Source organism: Tenrec ecaudatus, chromosome 4 (genome assembly GCF_050624435.1).
Source record: "Tenrec ecaudatus isolate mTenEca1 chromosome 4, mTenEca1.hap1, whole genome shotgun sequence".
Lineage (NCBI taxonomy): Eukaryota > Metazoa > Chordata > Mammalia > Afrosoricida > Tenrecidae > Tenrec > Tenrec ecaudatus.
In genome coordinates, this window is record NC_134533.1 from 126656943 (window position 1) to 126676385 (window position 19443).

The 19443-nt window shown below is 43.1% G+C and overlaps 1 protein-coding gene across 4 annotated transcripts in view; it reads right to left on the reverse strand.

Moving 5' to 3' along the window:
• Window positions 1–19443, reverse strand: part of EPN2 (epsin 2) — a 118859-nt gene that overhangs the window by 93643 nt on the left and 5773 nt on the right. The window contains exon 2 of one of the 4 annotated variants that reach the window (XM_075546776.1): window positions 16687–16790. The exons of the other annotated variants lie outside the window; for them this stretch is intronic. The gene's annotated coding sequence lies outside the window, so the exon portion shown is untranslated. The remainder of the gene's footprint in view (window positions 1–16686; window positions 16791–19443) is intronic. 4 annotated transcript variants of the gene reach the window in all.

Sequence of the window (19443 nt, forward strand, 5' to 3'; positions counted from 1 at the left end):
GGAAACAATCAGTCCCATCTTTCTTCCACACAGTGGCTGGTGGGTTTGAACAAATGACTTTGTGGTTAGCAGCTCAGCACCTAACCCACTGCATCAGCAGGGCTAGGGTCAAAATACTGCATGTGAGAAAACACTGGATTCGCCACTCACTGCTAGCTTTGGAAACAAGAATGTTTAGTCAAGTGATATGGATGGCCATTAGACTTTGCAGAGAGCAAAAGCACAGATACTCCCCTAGTTTCCAAAAGGAACACAGTCCTGCCAACACCTTGATTTGGCCAAGATAACTGTATTAGTCTTCCAATTTGCACAACCATGTTTTTTTAAGCCCTAGTGGCACTGTTGGGAGCCCTGGTGGCATAGTCATTATACACTGGACTGCTAATTGCCAAGGTCAGCAGTTAGAAATTAGCTGTTCCACAGGAAAAGATGAGGTACTCTACTTCTGTAAAAAATTACCGTCTCAAAAACCCACAAGGGCAGTTGTAGTCTGTCCTACTGGGTTGTTATGAGTCAGAATTGAGTCGATTACATTAAGTTTGGAGTTGAGTCACACTGTTAGGTTAAGTGTTGGATTGCTAACTGAAAGGTGGGTTATTCAAACCTAGCAGCATCTCCATGGGAGAAAGATGACGCTGTCTGTTCTATAAAGATTTATGGCTTTAGAAATGCTATATAAGATTCAATGGCATTGGGAGGTAATTTATATTGTTAGAGAAGTCATAGGAAATTAATAAAGAAAATACTTTTAATTTTTAAGAAGAGGTACAAAACACATCCATGGTTGGGCTAAGTGAAAGGACCACTGGTTTTTAGTTCAGGTTGGGGTGAGTGGTGGCTAAAGCCAATTTACTCCTTGAGACCCAGCACAGGGTCTGGCATATTGAAATGGCCTTTGAAGTATACTTGAATCAATGATGGTACCCCTCACTTTTACCACCTGTATGGATTAAATGTCTCCCATATGGATGTATTGTAAATTCCTACCCTGACTGATACCTGTGGTTAGGAGCCCTGGTGGTGTAGTAGATTAAGCGTTGGGTTGCTAACTACAAATTCGGAAATTCAAACTCACCATTCACTCATGGGGAAAGATGAGGCTGTTTGCTCTCATAAACATTCACAATCTTAAAAACCTTATATAGGGTCACTAAGAGTTGAATTTATATCTGTGGTTATAATTTTATTTGGGAGTGGGTTTTCTATGGTATGTTAACGTTACAATATTCATGGAAGATTGTCAAAAGAACAGATTAAGCAAAAAGACAGAGATGAAGAAAATAGCCAAACCACGTGAAGGTCATCACGGGATTGAGAAATGGAAGCTGAAGGGACAAGGAATTCTCCCAGAAAAGACAAAGAGATAAAGTCATCCCCTAAAGTCAACATCCTAATTCAGACATCCTGTCTCCTGAACTGTACAAAACTAACTTCTTTGTTAAAGCTATTCACTGGTGGTACTTGTGTTTAGCAGCACTAGGCAAACACTAAAAGACACCAGTGTGAAAGAATAAGACTGGGCGAGCTAAAGACTAGAAATCCAAAAACCAGCACAAGGATGAACAAAGCTTCAGGCTGCTCTCATACCTCAGAAGATCTGTGGGGACCCTGTTCCCATTCACTTGCAAAATTCTAGACTTCTCTAAGACAGATGGTTTCTTGTAAAGAAGTTTCTGCTGACCTGTGTCAGCACAAACCACCTAGGACCTGGAAACGCTGGTTTGGTTTAGGTCTTGAGGGGGGAATCCTCTCAAAGCCATCATCTCCCTACAAACAGATAAGGGCAAGTGGTCTTCAGGTCCTTTGGGAAAAGCCAACCTTCAAACCACCTTTGTAGCTGGTCATGACTACCTTATCTTCCCATCCCACCTCCTCCATGCCCTAGTTCACACCCTGTACTAATGCAGGCATGCCACTTCTAACACTACTAGCCTGGACTCCTCTTTCTTCTGTCACTCAGAATAACTATTTTACCACCAAACACACCTGCTTCCTTCAATATCATTTCTTCTGAAGCCTTCTTTGTCTGACTCCATTGCCATGTTTGACACCACTTCTTCATCTCACTGACCCAACAGGAGTTGACCACAAATCAATGTCCTCACTCACAGAATGAGCTACATAAGGACAGTAACATACATACTTATTTATCAATGTATTTGCAGCTTTTAGCACACCTTGCATAGGTACTCAATAAGGACTGAATGACTTGGACTTATATAAATTGCATTTTGTCAAAAATAGCACATTATTTTGATATTAATATATGCATTAAATATACCAGGTTAAGCTTAACTTTTGACTAATAGGAAATATATCTCAATTAGGAACTGAAAATTACAACTGCCTTTAAAAATACTATTTTAAAGAAATAATTTTAAATTTTACACATACCATCTACTGCAGTGAATACAATTAAAAAGTTCAGGAAGGAATCTACCTTCCCACTATGTAGAACTGAAGCAAAACCACATAAGGGGATCACAACCTTAGGCCCTGCCCTTAACTAGTTTGTACTTCTTTCTAAACTATGCCCTTTGCAAAAGTGGTTTGGAGGCATCTTCCATCCCATTGTCTCTCTCTCTCTCTCTCTCTCTCTCTCTCTCTCTCTCTCTCTCTCTCTCTCATTCTTTCCCCCACTTCACCCTATCTGCCCCTCTCTCTCTGCTCTGGAATCCATCTAATGTGGTTTGATTAATGTGGCTAATGTGGCAAAAAGTGTGAAATCGGTAACCACAAAACAAAAAAATCCAGACCATCAAAGAGGCTGAAAAGTTACCATTTATTTGAAGAAATCAGAAACAACTCCATGGCAACTGCATGTCCAAGACACTGACATGAGAGAAGCCTCAAAGCCTCCATAGTGATTTACAGTTCTGGAAAAATTAATTTAATTAATTTTTAACAAAAAATTAAATTAATGTTAGGGCCTCGGTACCAATTATTTGGTTTCCCATGATATCTTATGGGAAAAATAAGTTCAGTTCTCTAACTTTTCAGTGTTCAAACATGAATTTGGAACTAATTGAGTTCAACAACCAAGGTACCACCATATATATAATTTTTTAAGACTACTCAGTTTCTTCTGTGTGACTTTATACTCATTTTCATGTTAGTATCACCATTAGATGATTTTTTAGAGTATAAATATTTACAGAACTGATATGCGTAGGTTCAAAATTATAGAATAAAAATAGTTCATTCCCTAGAAGAGCAATTTGACCAACTCTGTTAAAACTGCAAACACAAACCGCTCAACAACCTAGTCCACACACTTGATAGGGGCATCCCCATCCTTGTTACATCTATCCAAGCAGCTGAGGTTCTGAATGTATTTCTAGGACCCTGGGCAGGGAAGTGAAGTGTTGTCATAAAAATGCCTTGATGAGGTTTTGAAATAAGAAAGGAAAGGACTGGAATTCAGGTTCTGCTAGCAACATTCCAAGTGCATGTGAACTGGTTTACCTTTTCTGAGCCTTAACTTGTGATAATACCTGGGACAAAAGTCTAAATTATAATCACTAAGAAAAACAAAGCCAATCCCAACCTAGTGGACACCTGCCTCTCCCCAGAAGAATTTATTTCAGAGGACAGCACTGAAGCTGCAGCTCAGGGAGAGGGACATATCTGATCACAGCACATGGAGCAAATGAAGGGGGAGGAAGAGAGAGTGGAGTACATACTGGCTCACCAAGCCTTGATGAAGAGATTCCTGCTCAGAGCAGTCAAAATCTACAGAGAAGACCATATGGCCAACCCTACTTTGAGACACGACATCCCTCACTGACCCATAGCTCTACGGGGGACAGACACAGTGTGGGAATTCCACCCGGTCTGATCCCACCACACCAAAGAAAAACACTAAGGGTGTGCAACTGAACAGCAAGGGGAACAGAGCAACTAAGTCGCGAAGGAATACCAAAAATAAACGTTGGGGTCAGGACTTGGCGCCCTATCAGACTCGACTGGAGAACATTCTTAAAGGCCAACAAGCAGTCCTTGAACTAACTACAAGCTTTTCTTTCTTGTTGTGTTTTGATTTGTTTTTTTGTCATTGGTTTGTTGGTGTTGTTTTTTTTTTGTTTTTTGTTGCTTGGTTTTTCTGTCTTGTTTTTGTACATGTTATTATCTCCGCAGGTCTGTCTAAATAAGATAGGCTGGATGAACAATCTGGAGGAGAAAACAATGGGACCGACAGTTCCAGGGGGACATGGGAGAGGGGAAGTTGGGGAGAAAAGGAAGTGGTGTTAACAAACCCACCCAGGGACAAGGGGAAACAAGTGATCCAAATCGGTGGTGAGGAGAGTATAGGAGGACTGGCAGGACATGACCAAGGGTAATGTAACCGAAAGGAATTACTGAAACCCAAATGAAGGCTGAACATGATAGTTGGACAAGAGAAAGGAAAGAGAGGAAAGAGCTAGGAGGCAAAGGGCATATATAGAGGTCTAAATAAAGGTATATACATATGTAAGTATATTTATATGTGAGGATGTGGAAACAGATCTATGTGCATATATGTATAGGTTTAGTATTAAGGTAGCAGATGGACATTGGGCATCCACTCAAACACTCCCTCAATGCAAGAATACTTTGTTCTATTAAACTGGAATTCTATGATGCTCACCTTCCTGACACAATTGCTGAAGAAAAAAGAGAGTGTATTAGCAAATGTGGTGAAGAAAGCCAATGGTGCCTAGCTATCAAAAGCTGTAGCATCTGGGGTCTTAAAGGCTTGAAGGTAAACAAACGCACATCTAGCTGAAAAGCAACAAAGTCCAACACCAGCCTGTGTGATCAGCAGGTGTCAAAAGGATCAGGTATCAGGCATCATCAGAATAAAAAATCATATCATTGTGAATGAGGGGGAACTTGGAGTGTAGACCCAAAGCCCATCTGTAGGGAATTTTACATCACCTTACGGAAGGGTCATGGGGAGGAGATGAGCCAGTCAGGGTGCAGCATAGCAACGATGAATAACTTTCCTCTAGTTCCTAAATGCAACACCCCCCCCCCACCCCGCTATCATGATCCCAATTCTACCTTACAAATCTGGCTAGACCAGATGTAGACTAGTACAGATAGGAATTGGAAACACAGGGAATCCAGGGTGGACGATCCCTTCAGGACCAGTGGTGAGGGTGTCGATGCCGGGAGGGTGGGGTGGAGAGGGGGAACTGATTACAAGGATCTACATATAAACTCCTCCCTGGGGACAGACAACAGAAAAGTGGGTGAAGGAAGATATCTGACAGGGCAAAAAATGACAAAATAATAATTTATAAATTATCAAGGGTTCATGAGGGAGGGGGCAGCGAGGATGGAGGGGAAAAAATAAGGACCTGACATCAGGGGCTTAAATGGAGAGCAAATGTTTTGAGAATGGTGAGGGCAATGAATGTACAAATGTGCTTGACACAATGGATGTAGGTCTGGATTGTGATAAGAGCTGTATGAGCCCCTAATAAAATGATTTTTTTAAAAGAAAGATATCACCAGAAGAAGGCATTTTTAAAATGCTGCCTTGCAGCAAGGGGACAGAATTGCTGATGGTGAGCACACACAAGAAAGTGTCAACCAGAGTCCGTGGAAGTCTCCAATGTGAACTTCAAACTAAATTGATAAAGGGGAAATAAACAAAACAAAGTGGCATCTTTGTAATGAACATAGGCCAACAGTTGCGCCAATAAGCAGTAAGCTGTAGCAGAGAGGGAGACCATATGGTATATCAACCCTACTTCTTTCTTCTTTGCTCCCCACGAGGATATGACTAATTGATCACGGCACTTTCTCCCACTATTTCCAGAACCATCCTCATCACAATTACGCAGGGTGCATCTGCCAATAAATTGTGAACCATAGTCTATGTCAAGGGATGGAAAACTGGAATCACAGGCAGAAAACCTGACAACAAAATCTACCTCTGCTCTCAGCCAAACATGTGATCAAGCACACCTAATTTAATATCTCCAAGTGTTAGTTTGCTAACTTATGAAAGTAGGTGTGAATCTACTCTCTATGAGTTTTCTTCTATTTCTCATTATAAAATTTTGAAAAGCAAATTGCAGTGACATTGCACACGTAGCCCATGCCACATGGGCTTGAAGAGCATCCAATATTTTTTAGATTCAGTGTGACTCCTATGTACTCTCTAAGAAAACAGAAATCTAAACCTGACCACTTGAGTATCTATAGTTGCATTGGGAGATGAGAACTATGCATATGAAGAATTAGATAAATGAGAAACTATTACAGAGAGTGTCAATAGGAATTCATAGAAGGAGAGTTAAACTTTGGATAGATAACATTATATCAATCAGCTATTGTCACAATACAATTGTGTAGGAAAACAAACAAAACCCAACCTTACACACACACAACCCCAGAGGCATAAAACAATGTTCATTTATTTCTCTTCTAAGTCTCTAAGTTTCAGCTACTAAAAGCTGGGCTCATGTGTGTTCTCCTCGAGGCTAGTTGGATGACTCTACTCATCTTGGTTGGGTTCACTCATGTCTAAAGGCCAACTTGTTATTAGCTGATCTAGAATGGCATTGCTTAGTATGGCTGGGTTGACTTGGCTCTGTTTCTAACAGATTTCTTCCTCTTGCTGGCTGGGCCAGGCATGATCTTATGTCAATATTATTCATCGGAGAGTGCCAACAGAAATATGCAAGCATTTATTCAAATGTGGCTTGCACCATTCTGTTAGGTTCCTAGAGGAGAAAGAAGGCCATCTGTAGATGGTGCTTTGATAACAAAAGCCATATCGCCTTGGACTGAGGATTTTCTTCAAATCCAAACTTATGACGATGTGACTCAGCAAATGATTGTTGTTCAACTTCTGTACCTGAAAGTCAGTCTGTGCAGATGGTTTGGATGCCAAACTTTAGAATTTTCCATCATCATCAGATTGTTTACTGGATCAACAGAGCAGAATAGGTGATAAGCTAGGTTTTCACAATGGATGAGGACTGGAAATATTCCTTATCATCAATTCTTATTCTTTTTTAAAAAAATAATGCATGGTGCTCATTAACTGTTCAAGACAAAGCTTAGGTACCACCCAGTTTTGCTGGGTCTCTCTCATTAATCTCTACCCTCATCCTTTAGCTATTTGTGTTTCCCAGACAATGCAACTCCAGCGAGCACACCCATTCCTACAGTTGTAAACCACCCTAACCCTTGCCTCACTGGGATTCAGCCTGGCTTCTGACTTGTCTTCTGAGGTGTGAACTCCAAAGGCTTCAGCATCTCCAAAAACTCCTGAAGAGGAGGAACACACCCAGAGTAGCTAACATCACTTGGGATGGGCTGCAGCCCCATCAGATAGTTCTAGAATGATTCTGATAGTTCCATGCAGATGGACTCATACAGCTTCGCTGAAGACATCCACCATGACTGAGCTACCAGTGGTGTGTCTTGTGAAATACACCACCTTGTGTTAGTTTCCTTCCTTCTCTGCCTCACTTCTCTCTCTTCCCTCCTACTCCTGCTACCCTGAGATGGTCTTCCTCATAAAAGCACCCACAAGTGAAAGTTGGCCTCAGCCTATTTTCTGGAATACCAACCAAACTAAACTTCTGTAGTTTGGCTTCCCAAGGTCACAGGTACAGGAAATGAGACAGTGACTTATAGGGAAATTACATGATACAGCATCTCAAGTGTACAGAAGCTTTTATAACATGGCATTTGGGGTTACAAATAGACTTCCAATGAAGCTACTAGATTGGGATGGAACAGTGAAGAAGGATAGTCTGAGAGACTTGAGTTACTGAGCCAATAAGACTGAGCTTGGACCTTGCTTTTAAAACTAGCCAATGACAAAATGATGACGGCAATTTGAAAACTTTCCATGGCATTTTTGTACCTCTCCATAAGGAACTAATCCCCATCTGCTACCACGGAAGCCCCTTTCCTTGTATGTTCTAAATTCACGTAGGTGCCAAAAAGGATACAATATTCCTGGGTTAAAGGAATAGCTCATCATAACTTGAAGTATGCCTGTGTCTCAGGCAGGGTACTTTCACTTTAATAGTGGACCTATGAAAAATAGAAGATCTTCTTCATAAAGAAAAACTGTCTAAGTGGAAAATTCAAACCCCCTCACAATCTGGCAACTTTGGAATGATATGAGCTTTTTTCTGATGTGACCCTATAAAAGAGACTACCAAATGTACCTTTGTAAGGTAAACCTCCAAAGGGCCAAATAACAAGGAAACTGAGACTCAGCGAGATAAAATAACCAACCTAAGATCACAGACCAAAGTTAGAAATAGCTCTTCTGCCACTACTCTAGATAAGCTGAAGGGACTAATATCATGCAATACCGTCAACACATGAAAATGTGTTTAATAAAGTCTGATGGAGGACTTCGGGAAGAAGGTGACAGAGTGACGCATACCAGAGGGACTCCTCAGAATCCAGCCCACGAGAATTACTTAGACGGAAATTCAACACTACTGGAACCAGGAGGAGCATCATAAAGATAAGTAGGCACAGACCCATGGGGCTTTGAGGGGCTGGGGCTTTTGGCTTACCTAGGTGGAAGCCAGCTGGGGTTTGACCTTGACCCTGCCACTGTAATCTGCTGGAGCCAGGACCATTTGGATCCTGTAATGGGGCTTGGTCTCAACACAGCCACAGTTACCCCACCTACCTCAAAGCAGGGACAGGACCCTTGCAGCTCCAATGGTAGGGATCATGGTTCAGCTACATTGTTGCTTCTATTTACATCTCTGCTCTCCGTTCCCCCACAGTCTTTGAGAGCTGTTCAGTTTTCTCTTGGCTCAGCTGCTGCTTGCCTTGCTGCCTCAGGGAAGAGACTAAACCCTTGCAGCTCCACCAGCAGGGAGTGGAACTCAGCTACATAGTTGCTTTTGTTTCCCTCTCTTCCTTATATTCCCTAACAGTCTAAACAGTCTTATTTAAAAAATTTTTTTCCTCCTGTTTGTCTCTTTCCTGTTCTCTCACACTCCACTGCTGAACATTCCCTTTTCCCTAGGGCATTCACGCCTGCACCACACCCAGCTAGGTGAGCTCCAGAGTGTGTAGCTAGCCCAAGACTAGAGAAAGCCCCGCTTTCCCTCCAGGGGATACTCTGTCCAACTTCTCACTGGTGAATCCCTGCCTGTGTACCTGGAGCATAAGGCAGCTCAGCCAACATTCATCAACATTCCAAGCTGTTTCAGGAACCTCTGCCTCACCTGCAACACCAAAGCAGGCAACCCACCAGCCTTCTGGGGCACTCCCCTCATAGGGAAGCTACAGGAGGATAATCCCATAGCAAAATTAGTTGTAGGCAGTTCGAAGAAGCATTCCTATAAATCTCCCAGAGAGAGTTAGTGCTCTTCGACTCCCTGGAAAATGACACCTGGTCCCTCTAAAACAATGCAACACTGTTTAGCCATCAGCCCCAACAACCTCAATGAAAAAACAGGAGAAACAAAAGGCAATGGCAGAAGATGTCTTGAACATAACAACATATATAGAAGAAGCAGCCATTAAGCTGCCAGAGAAAGAAATTTTCAGAATGCTGCTTGGAGTCATACAGGATATGAGGAAAACAATACAGAAAAAGGATGGAACAATAGAGGAGATAAAGACCACACACCACATGGAAATACAGGAGCTTAGGGAGGAGATAACAAAAAACAGTAGCAGAAACACGGACCTTGAGAATCGATTGGCGGAATCAGAGAACCCCATCAGTGACTTGGAGGACAGCCAAGCAGACTTTAATAAACGTGAATAAAAATCTAATAAGAACATCAGAGAAGGGGTGAGTGGGGAGGGAGGGGGGGAAAGGACCTGATGCAAAGGGCTTTAGTGGAGAGCAAATTCTTTGAAATTGATTAGGGCAAAGAATGTACAGATGTGCTTTATACAATTGATGTATGTATATGTATGGATTGTGATAAGAGATGTATGAGCCCTGCAATGGTTTATTGTGCCAGCCTGGCCGATAAACACAAGTAGGATTAACTGAAGAGCAGAGGGATAAATGGCTCTGTGAGCCTCGCCTTGCTTGTTCTGTGCCTCAGTTTAAAGGGGTACACTACCTGTGGGATGCCTAGCCTGTGGACTGTGTCGCTGTAAATTGAGGTCCCTTTAAGCCCACACGATTGGAATGTTCATCTCTGGAGCTGGGGACCGACAGTTGATGACACTTGGGGACCTGCCTTGCTGTTTGCTGCCTGGATATATATAGCCCAGCTCTCTCTACAGAAGGGGACTGGCAACTGGCGGCTCTCAAGCCTTAAAGGACTGCTAGTGTCTCACTGCTTTATAATTTAACTGTTAATTTCTTGTATTATCTATCTGTATATAATTTAACGGTTCATTTCTTGTATTATGTATCTATCTTTATAAATATATTTCTATATAATTACTAGCAATCTGGTTTGTCTCTCTAGAGAACCCTGTCCAGTACATTTTGGTACCAGGAGTGCTTCTCGAGAAATAAACTATAAATATGAATTTCTTAAATTGGCCTTCCAACCTATTTAGTCTTGACGTGGATACGTCTACTACCCGTACTAATCCATGGTATGAAATAGCAAAGATAATACCTAAAGTATCACCTAAAGTAGATGACGTGCTGGATAAAGGAGATGCTCTAGGTAATCGTATATTTGATATTTTCCAGGAGTTTTGTGATAATGACAAGTATAGGGAAGCTGGTTGGCTGGTCCTTCATACAATGGAAAGTGTGATTAAGGAGAGGGATGATCTCAGAGCCTCAAAAGCACATCTCAGGTGCAGACTAACAGATTTGAAAACTTCCATCTGTGCTACAAAGGAGAGCTATCAGAGGTATTGTCTGTCCCTCTCTGCTGTGTTGCATCCATCAGAGGCATTGTCTTCTCTCCCGTATTGCTTCTATCAGATACATTTTCTGTCTCTCTCGTGTCCTGTATCCATCAGGGGCATTGTCTGTCTCCTGTTTTGTATTTATCAGGGTACTGTCTCTGTTATGTTGTATCTATCAGAGATATTGTCTCTCTCCCCGTTTTCTATCTATCACAGGCATTGTCTGTCTCCCTCTGCTGTGACCAGTGTTTGCTATCTTTCTTTCCCATATGTAAGGCTGATGTGTTTTCTATCTTCCTGTGTGTGCTTCCATGTTAGAGACTGAACCAAGATGTCTACCTATTTGTGTGAGACACATGGTGTCTACCTCTCTTGTATATGTTAGTGAGACAAGGGATCTGTCTTCCTTGCTGTGTGTAAGAGACACAGCGTTCGTCACTCTGGTGTGTGTATAAGAGACACGGTATCTGTTACTCTGCTGTGTGTGTGTTGGAGACACGGTGTCTGTCACTCTGTTGTGTGTAAAAGAGACACAGTGTCTCACTCTGATGTGTGCGTAACAGAAACGGTGTCTGTCACTCTGGTGTAGTGTCTGTCACTCACGTGTGTAAGAGGCACAGTATTTGTAACTCTGGTGTGTGTATGTGTAAGAGACAGTGTCTGTGACTCTTGTGTGTTTGTAAGAGGCAGAGTGAGGTAGTTAGCTTATCGTGCCAGCATGGCCAATAAACACAGGGGACTAATTGAAGGGCGAAGAGATAAATGCCTTTCTTGTCTCTCACTCTTTGATCATCGGACCAGTGTGCAGCTGCCTTGCTTGTTCTGTGCCTCAGTTTGCAAGCTACACTACCTGTGGGACACCTAACCTGTGGACTGTGTCACTGTAATTTGAGGTTCCTTCAAGACCTGCTTCGCCACACAATTGGAATTAACATCTCTTGAGCTGGGGACTGACTCTTGGTGACCTGGCTGACTGTTAGTGACCTGCCTTGCTGTTTGCTGCCTGTGCCGGGATAGCCTGAATCTCTCTACAGAGGACGATTCGGCGGCCCTCAAGACTTGAAGGACTGCCAGTGTCTCACAACTGTCTAATACATTTGAATTGTACTGAGCCATTTGTCCTGCTTTATAATTTAACTGTTTATTTCTTGTGTTATATATCTATCTATATATATACATATAATTAATAGCAATCTGATTTTGTCTCTCTAGAGAACCTTGTCTAACACATTTTGGTACCAGGAATGCTTCTACAGAAATAAAATCATAATTATGGGCTTCTTAAATTGGCTCTCCAGCGTGATTAGTCTTAACACTAGTAATGCTACTTTAACATCGCAAAGCATGGTGAGTCTTCTCTTTTTAATCCATGGTGTGAAATAGCAAAGTTAATACCTTCAGTAGCACCACCGATAGATGAGGTGTTGGTTAAAGGAGAGCTTCTGAGTGATTGAATGTTTGATATTTTCCAGGAGTTTTGTAAGGATGACAAGTATAGGGCAGCGGGTTGACTGGTCCTTCTTACAATGGAAAGTGTAATTAAGGAGAGGGGTGATCTCAGAGCCTCAAAAGTGTGCCTCAGGTGCAGACTAACGGATTTGAAAACTTCCATCTGCGCTACAAAGGAGAGCCTTCTCTCCTCTAGTAAAAGCTGACATTGCTGAGAACCAGGTCCAGAGTCTCATTAAATGAGTGGCTGAATGACAACAGCAGCTGAATTGCAGATCTAGAGCAGTGTCTGAAACCAAAGTAAGGGCATTGATTGGGAAAAGTTGGGAACCTGAAACATGGGATGGGAACATATGGGCTGATGATCCAGAAGAAGAGGATATTGAGCCCTTAGAACACCTGAGCAGATTAGCCAAACTATTCAAGTTGATATGCCAGGTGGGGCTGCATCAGTAGCATTACCCGAGGAAGATGCCTCACGAGATATTGCTGAGAGCACCCAGAAAACACCCTCACCACCCATTATTTCCACTAGACCTGTCACTAAAATTAAGTGTCAGAAACCTCCTAAAGGTGAGGTTGAGATGATTATCCAAGAAGAAGCTCACTACACACATAAAGACCTGCTCAAGTTCTCAAATACGTATAAGCAAAAGCATGGAGAATATCCCTGGGAATGGTTACTAAGGGTGTGGGATACTGGTGCACGAAATGTAATATTAAACCGGTCTGAGTTTCTGGATATGGGACCCCTAAGAATGGACGCTTCTTTCAATGTCTCTGCGAGACAGGCTAAAAAAGGATCTAAGTCTTTATTTGGTTGGTTCAATGACGCATGGACTGTCAGATGGCCTAGATTAGACCAACTTGAAGTACCTGACCTACCTTGGTACACTGTAGAGGAAGGCATCCAAAAGCTTAGCAACATTGGTATGTTGGAATGGATCTCTCAAGATGTTCCCATAGACCCAAAAAGGGGGCATCCTGAGAACATACCCTTTACCACAACCATAAGGAACAAGTTTGTGAAGTGGGCCCCAGCATCTCTTCAGACTCCTGTAATTGCTATTTTATGTGCACCAGGATTGACAGTGGCCACTTCCCTAAGCGAACTCCGACATTTGCCCACAAAGGGGCTGATTGGTCCCCATGACGGTAGAGGGCAGGTGTCAGCACTGTATCAACAGAGACAGGGTGGGCGTGGTTATAATAGACAAGAAGTTTTCAATAATAATCAAAGCAATCTGTCTCGTATGGAATTACAGCATTGGCTACTTAGCCACGGTGTCCCTAGGAATGAAATAGATGGGAAGCCTACTAAATATTTACGTGATCTGTACAGGTGAAAGGATGGTAGATCGGGTGAACAGCAGAAGAGACAGTCATGATCGCTCAATCAATTCGCAGACCTGAGCCAGTTTACAGACCCACAATCCCTTGAATGAAGGGGAGGCCGGGTCCGTCCCTTGTAAGGAGGACCCTGCTACATCACTGAAGGTTTATCCTGTTAGTGTTTCTTCTAGCCTTCCTCAAAGGGAACTGCGGCCTTTCACAAGAGTGACTGTTCATTGGGGCAAAGGAAATAATCCAACTTTTCGGGGATCACTAGACACTGGCTCAGAACAGACACTAGTTCCAGGAGACCCAAAATGTTTCGAAGGCCCACCAATCAGAGTGGGGGCTTATGGAGGTCAAGTTATCAATGGAGTTTTAGCTCAAGTACGCCTCACGGTGGGTCCAGTGGGCTCCCGGACCCATCCTGTGGTTATTTCCCCAGTTCCAGAATGCATCACTGGAATAGACATACTTAGTAACTGGCAGAACACCAATATCGGATCCCTAAAATGTGGAATAAGGGCTATCATGGTTGGAAAGGCCAAGTGGACACCATTAGAATTGCCATTACCTAGGAAAATAGTAAACCAAAAGCAGTACCGCATTTCTGGAGGTATTGCAGACATCAGTGCCACTATCAAAGACTTGAAAGATGCAGGGGTGGTGATTCCCACTACATCCCCATTTAATTCACTATTTTTGCCTGTAAAGAAGACAGATGGATCCTGGTGAATGACACTGGATTATCGTAAACTTAACCAGGTGGTGACTCCAATTGCAGCTGCTGTCCCATTGCTTGAGCAAATTAATACTTCTCCTGGTACCTGGTATGTAGCTATTGATCTGGCTAATGCCTTCTTCTCAATACCAGTCTCAAAGGACCACCAGACGCAGTTTGCCTTCACCTGGCAGGGGCAACAATATACTTTCACAACTCTCCCCCAGGGTACATCAACTCTTCTGCCCTGTGCCATAATTTAGTCCGAAGGGACCTTGACCACCTGTCTATTCCACAAAATGTCACACTGGTCCATTATATTGATGACATTATGCTGATTGGACCCACTAAGGAGGATGTATCAAAGACTCTAGATTCATTGGTACAATATCTGCGCACAAGGGGTTGGGAAATTAACCCAACAAAGATTCAGGTACCCTCCACATCAGCAAAATTTCTAGGGGTTCAGTGGTGTGGGGCATGTCGAGATATTCCTACTAAAGTGAAGAATAAGCTATTACATTTAGCTCCCCCAACGGCTAAAAAAGTGGCACAATGCCTAGTGGGCCACTTCGGATTTTGGAGGCAACATATTCCTCACTTGGGTGTTCTACTTCGACCTATTTATCAAGTGACACGAAATGCCTCCATTTTTGAGTGGGACCCAGAACAAGAAAAGGCTCTTCAACAAGTTCAGGCTCCCATGCAAGCTGCTTTGCCACTGGGACCATATGATCCAGCTGACCCAATGGTGCTAGAGGTGCCAGTTGTAGATAAAGATGCAGTGTGGAGTCTTTGGCAGACCCCTATTGGTGAATCACAGCATAGACTGTTGGGATTTTGGAGTAAAGTCTTGCCATCCTCTGCAAACAACTACTCCCCCTTTGAAAAACAGCTGTTGGCCTGTTACTGGGCCTGGTGGAGAGTGAACACCTCACCAAGGGCCACCAAGTAACCATGAGGCCTGAATCACCTATCACGAACTTGGTATTGTCTGACCCACGTAATCATAAAGTTGGACGTGCGCAGCAACGCTCCGTTGTTAAATGGAAGTGGTATATACGAGATCGGGCCAAAGCAGGACCTGAAGGAACAAGTAGGCTGCATGAAGAAGTGGCCCAAATGCCCACAGTCTCCACTCCTGTCACATTGCTTCCTTTCTCTCAGTGTGCACCTATGACCTCCTGGGGAGTTCCTTACCATATTTTAAGTGAAGACCAAAAAAGTCATGCTTGGTTTACGGATGGCTCTGCACGATATGCAGGTGCCACTCGTAAGTGGACAGCAGCAGCACTACAGCCCCTTTCTGGGATCTCCCTAAAGGACAGTGGTGAAGGGAACTCTTCCCAATGGGCAGAACTTCGAGCAGTGCACCTGGCCGTTCAGTTTGCATATACGGAAAAATGGCCAGATGTGAGACTATATACTGATTCATGGGCTGTGGCTAATGGCTTGTCTGTATGGTCAGGGAATTGGAAGGACCATGATTGGAAAATTGGTGACAAGGTGTGGGAAAGAGGTATGTGGATAGACCTCTCTGAATGGACCAAGAAAGTAAAGTTAATTGTATCTCACATGAACGCTCACCAAAGGATTACCTCTGAAGAGGAGGACTTTAATAATCAAGTGGATAAGATGACACGCGCTGTGGAGACTGCTCGTCCTCTTTCCTCTGCCACTCCTGTTATTGCCCAATGGGCACATGAACAAAGTGGACATGGCGGTAGGGAAGGAGGTTATGCATGGGCACAGCAACATGGACTTCCACTCACCAAGGTTGACTTGGGCACTGCCACTGCTGAGTGTTCCATTGGCCAGCAGCAGAAACCAACATTAAGTCCAAGAAATGGGACCTATCCTGGGGGAGATCAACCAGCAACTTGGTGGCAGGTTGATTACATAGGACCACTTCCATCATGGAGGGGATAGCGTTTTGTTCTTACTGGAATAGACACCTACTGTGGATATGGATTTGCCTTCCCTGCACGTGATGCTTCTGCCAAAACTACTATTCGTGGACTTACAGAATGCCTCATCCACCGGCATGGCATCCCACATAGCATTGCTTCAGATCAAGGAACTCACTTTACAGCAAATATAGTGCAGCAATGGGCCCATTTCTATGGAATCCACTGGTCATATCATGTTCCTCATCATCCTCAAGCTGCCGGCTTGATAGAACGATGGAATGGGCTCCTAAAGACACAATTACGGCGCCAACTAGGTGTCAATAACTTGCAGGGCTGGGGCAGTGTTCTCCAGGAAGCTGTATACGCTCTAAACCAGCGGCCAATATATGGTGCTGTGTCTTCAATTGCCAGAATTCATGGGTCCAGGAACCAAGGGTTGGAAGATGGCATGGCACCACTCACTATTACTCCTAGTGATCCCCTTGCAGCATTTTTGCTTCCTGTCCCAGCAACCCTGTGTTCCTCAGGCCTGGAGGTCCTGGTCCAGAAGAAAGGAACTCTCCCACCTGGAAAAACAACATAGATTCCACTGAACTGGCAACTGAGAATGTCCCCTGGGCACTTTGGACTTCTCATGCCTTTGGATCAACAGGTCAAGAAGAGTGTCACCGTACTGAGTGGGGTGATTGATCCTGACTACCAAGGAGAAATTGGACTGGTACTACATAATGGAGGTAAAGAAGAATATTCTGGAATCCAGGAGATCCCATAGACCAACTCTTAGTGCTACCATGCACTGTTACTTATAGTGACCCAAACCCCTCAGGAATGAAAGTCTGGGTCACACTGCCAGGCCAAAAACCACAGCCAGCTGAGGTGCTTGCTGAGGGCAAAGGTAATACAGAATGGGTAGCAGTAGAAAGGAGTTGTACCTATCAATTACAACCACGTGATCAATTGCAAAAGCGAGGCTTGTAATTGTCAATGTATTTTCTTTGTATGTGATTATTGCATATATTTCCTTTGTTCAAGTATGATATATCAGATATAATTTGACTCAGTGTGTTTTCATTTACATGTATGATAGATGATTGATGATACGTATAAATGTGATTTCATTAATATCTGGAAATTATATAAGTATGTATGGGTAAAGAATTGTGTACAGGTGCCAGGTTGGCAAGGGGTCGATTGTGATAGTTTATTGTGCCAGCGTGGCCGATAAACACAAGTAGGATTAACTGAAGGGCAGAGGAATAAATAGCTCGGTAAGCCTCGCCTTGCTTGTTCTGTGCCTCAGTTTAAAGGGGTACACTACCTGTGAGATGCCTAGCCTGTGGACTGTGTTGCTGTAAAGTTGAGGTCCCTTTAAGCCCACACGATTGGAATGTTCATCTCTGGAGTTGGGGACCGACAGTTGATGACAGTTGGGGACCTGCCTTGCTGTTTGCTGCCTGTATATTTATAGCCCAGCTCTCTCTACAGAAGGGGACTGGCAAGGACTGCTAGTGTCTAACTACTTTGTAATTTAACTGTTAATTTCTTGTATTATCTATCTAGCTTTATAAATATATTTATATATATATAATTACTAGCAATCTGGTTTGTCTCTCTAGAGAACCCTGTCCAATACAAGCCCCTAATAAAATGTAAAAAAAAAAAAAAGAGTTGTATGAGCCCCCAAAAATGATTAAAAAGTGAAAGAAAAAAAAAAGATCATCAGAGAAGCTGAAGAAAACCTAAGAGCTATGTCTGGTGCTATGAAGTGGAACAACAATAGAATTATTGGCTTACCGGAGGAAGACACAACAAAGAAGTCATCTGCAACAATAATGAGAGAATTCTTGTAAGAAAACTTCCCCAGCCTAATGAATGAAAACCAGGCAACCATTCAGGAGGCTGAAAGAACACCAGCAAGATTGAACCCCAAGAAGAAGTCACCAAGGCACATAATAGTTAAACTAGCCAACTTTGAGGAAAAGGAGAAAATCATGAGAGCAGCTAGGGAAAAACAAACAATCACATATAAAGGTTCCCAAATAAGAATATGCTCAGACCTATCAGCAGAAACTATGACGAAGAGGAAAGGGTGCAATAACATATTCCAAAAATTGAAGGAAAATAACGCAAATCCAAGAATACTCTACCCAGCCAAATTATCGATCAAAATGGAGAACTAAGAGTCTTCCCAGACAGGCCAGGGAGTGGTGCTTCAACAGACTGGATTGGAAAACACTCCTAAGGGCCAACAAACAATCCTTGAACTAACTACAAGCTCTTCTTTCTTGATGTGTTTTGTTTTGTTCTTTGTCAGTGGTTTGTTGTTGTTGTTTTGTTGTCTGGTTGTATACTGTTGTTTGTTTTCCTCTGTCTTGTTTTCGTGCATGTTATTGTCTCTACAGGTCTGTCTAAATAAGACAGGTTGGATGAACTATCTGGAGGAAAAACAACGAGACCAACAGTTCCGGGGGGACTTGGGGTGGGGGGAGGTGGGGGGGTAAGGAAGTGGTGTTAACAAACACAGGGACAAGGGAACAACATGGGACCCAAAATGGCAGTGAAGGGGGGAGTGGCAGGCCTGGTGGGGAATGATCAAGGGTAAGGTTGCGTAGAGAAGAGGTATAGTTGTAGCCCAGGTGGGGACGGAACATGGTAGTGGGGCAGGAGGAAAGTCAAGGGAGATGGAGGAAGGAGCTGGGAGTCAAAGGGCATTTATAGCGGTCTAGACAAAGACATGTAAATTCAAATATATATATGAGGATGGGGAAATAGATCTATGTGTCTATATTTATAGGTTTAGTATTAAGGTGGCGGAAGGACCTTGGGCCTCTACTCAAGCACTCTCTCAATGCATGAATACTTTCTTTTATTAAATTGGCACTCTATGATGCTCACCCTCCCAACACAACTGCTGAAGCCAAAGCAGGTGAACAAGTAAATGTGGTGAAGAATGCTGATGGTGCCCGGTTATCAAAAGAGATAGTGTCTGGGGTCTTAAAGGCTTGAAGATAAACAAGCGGATGTCTAGCTCAGAAGCAACAAAGCCCACATGGAAGAACACACCAGCCTGTGTGAACACGTGGTCCTGAAGGGATCAGTTAACAGGCATCAAAGAACAAAAAATAATATCAATGGGTGCACACCTCCATGATACGATCGCTGAGGACAAATGGGTGCATAAGCAAGTGGCAAAGAATGCTGATGGTGCCCGGCTATCAA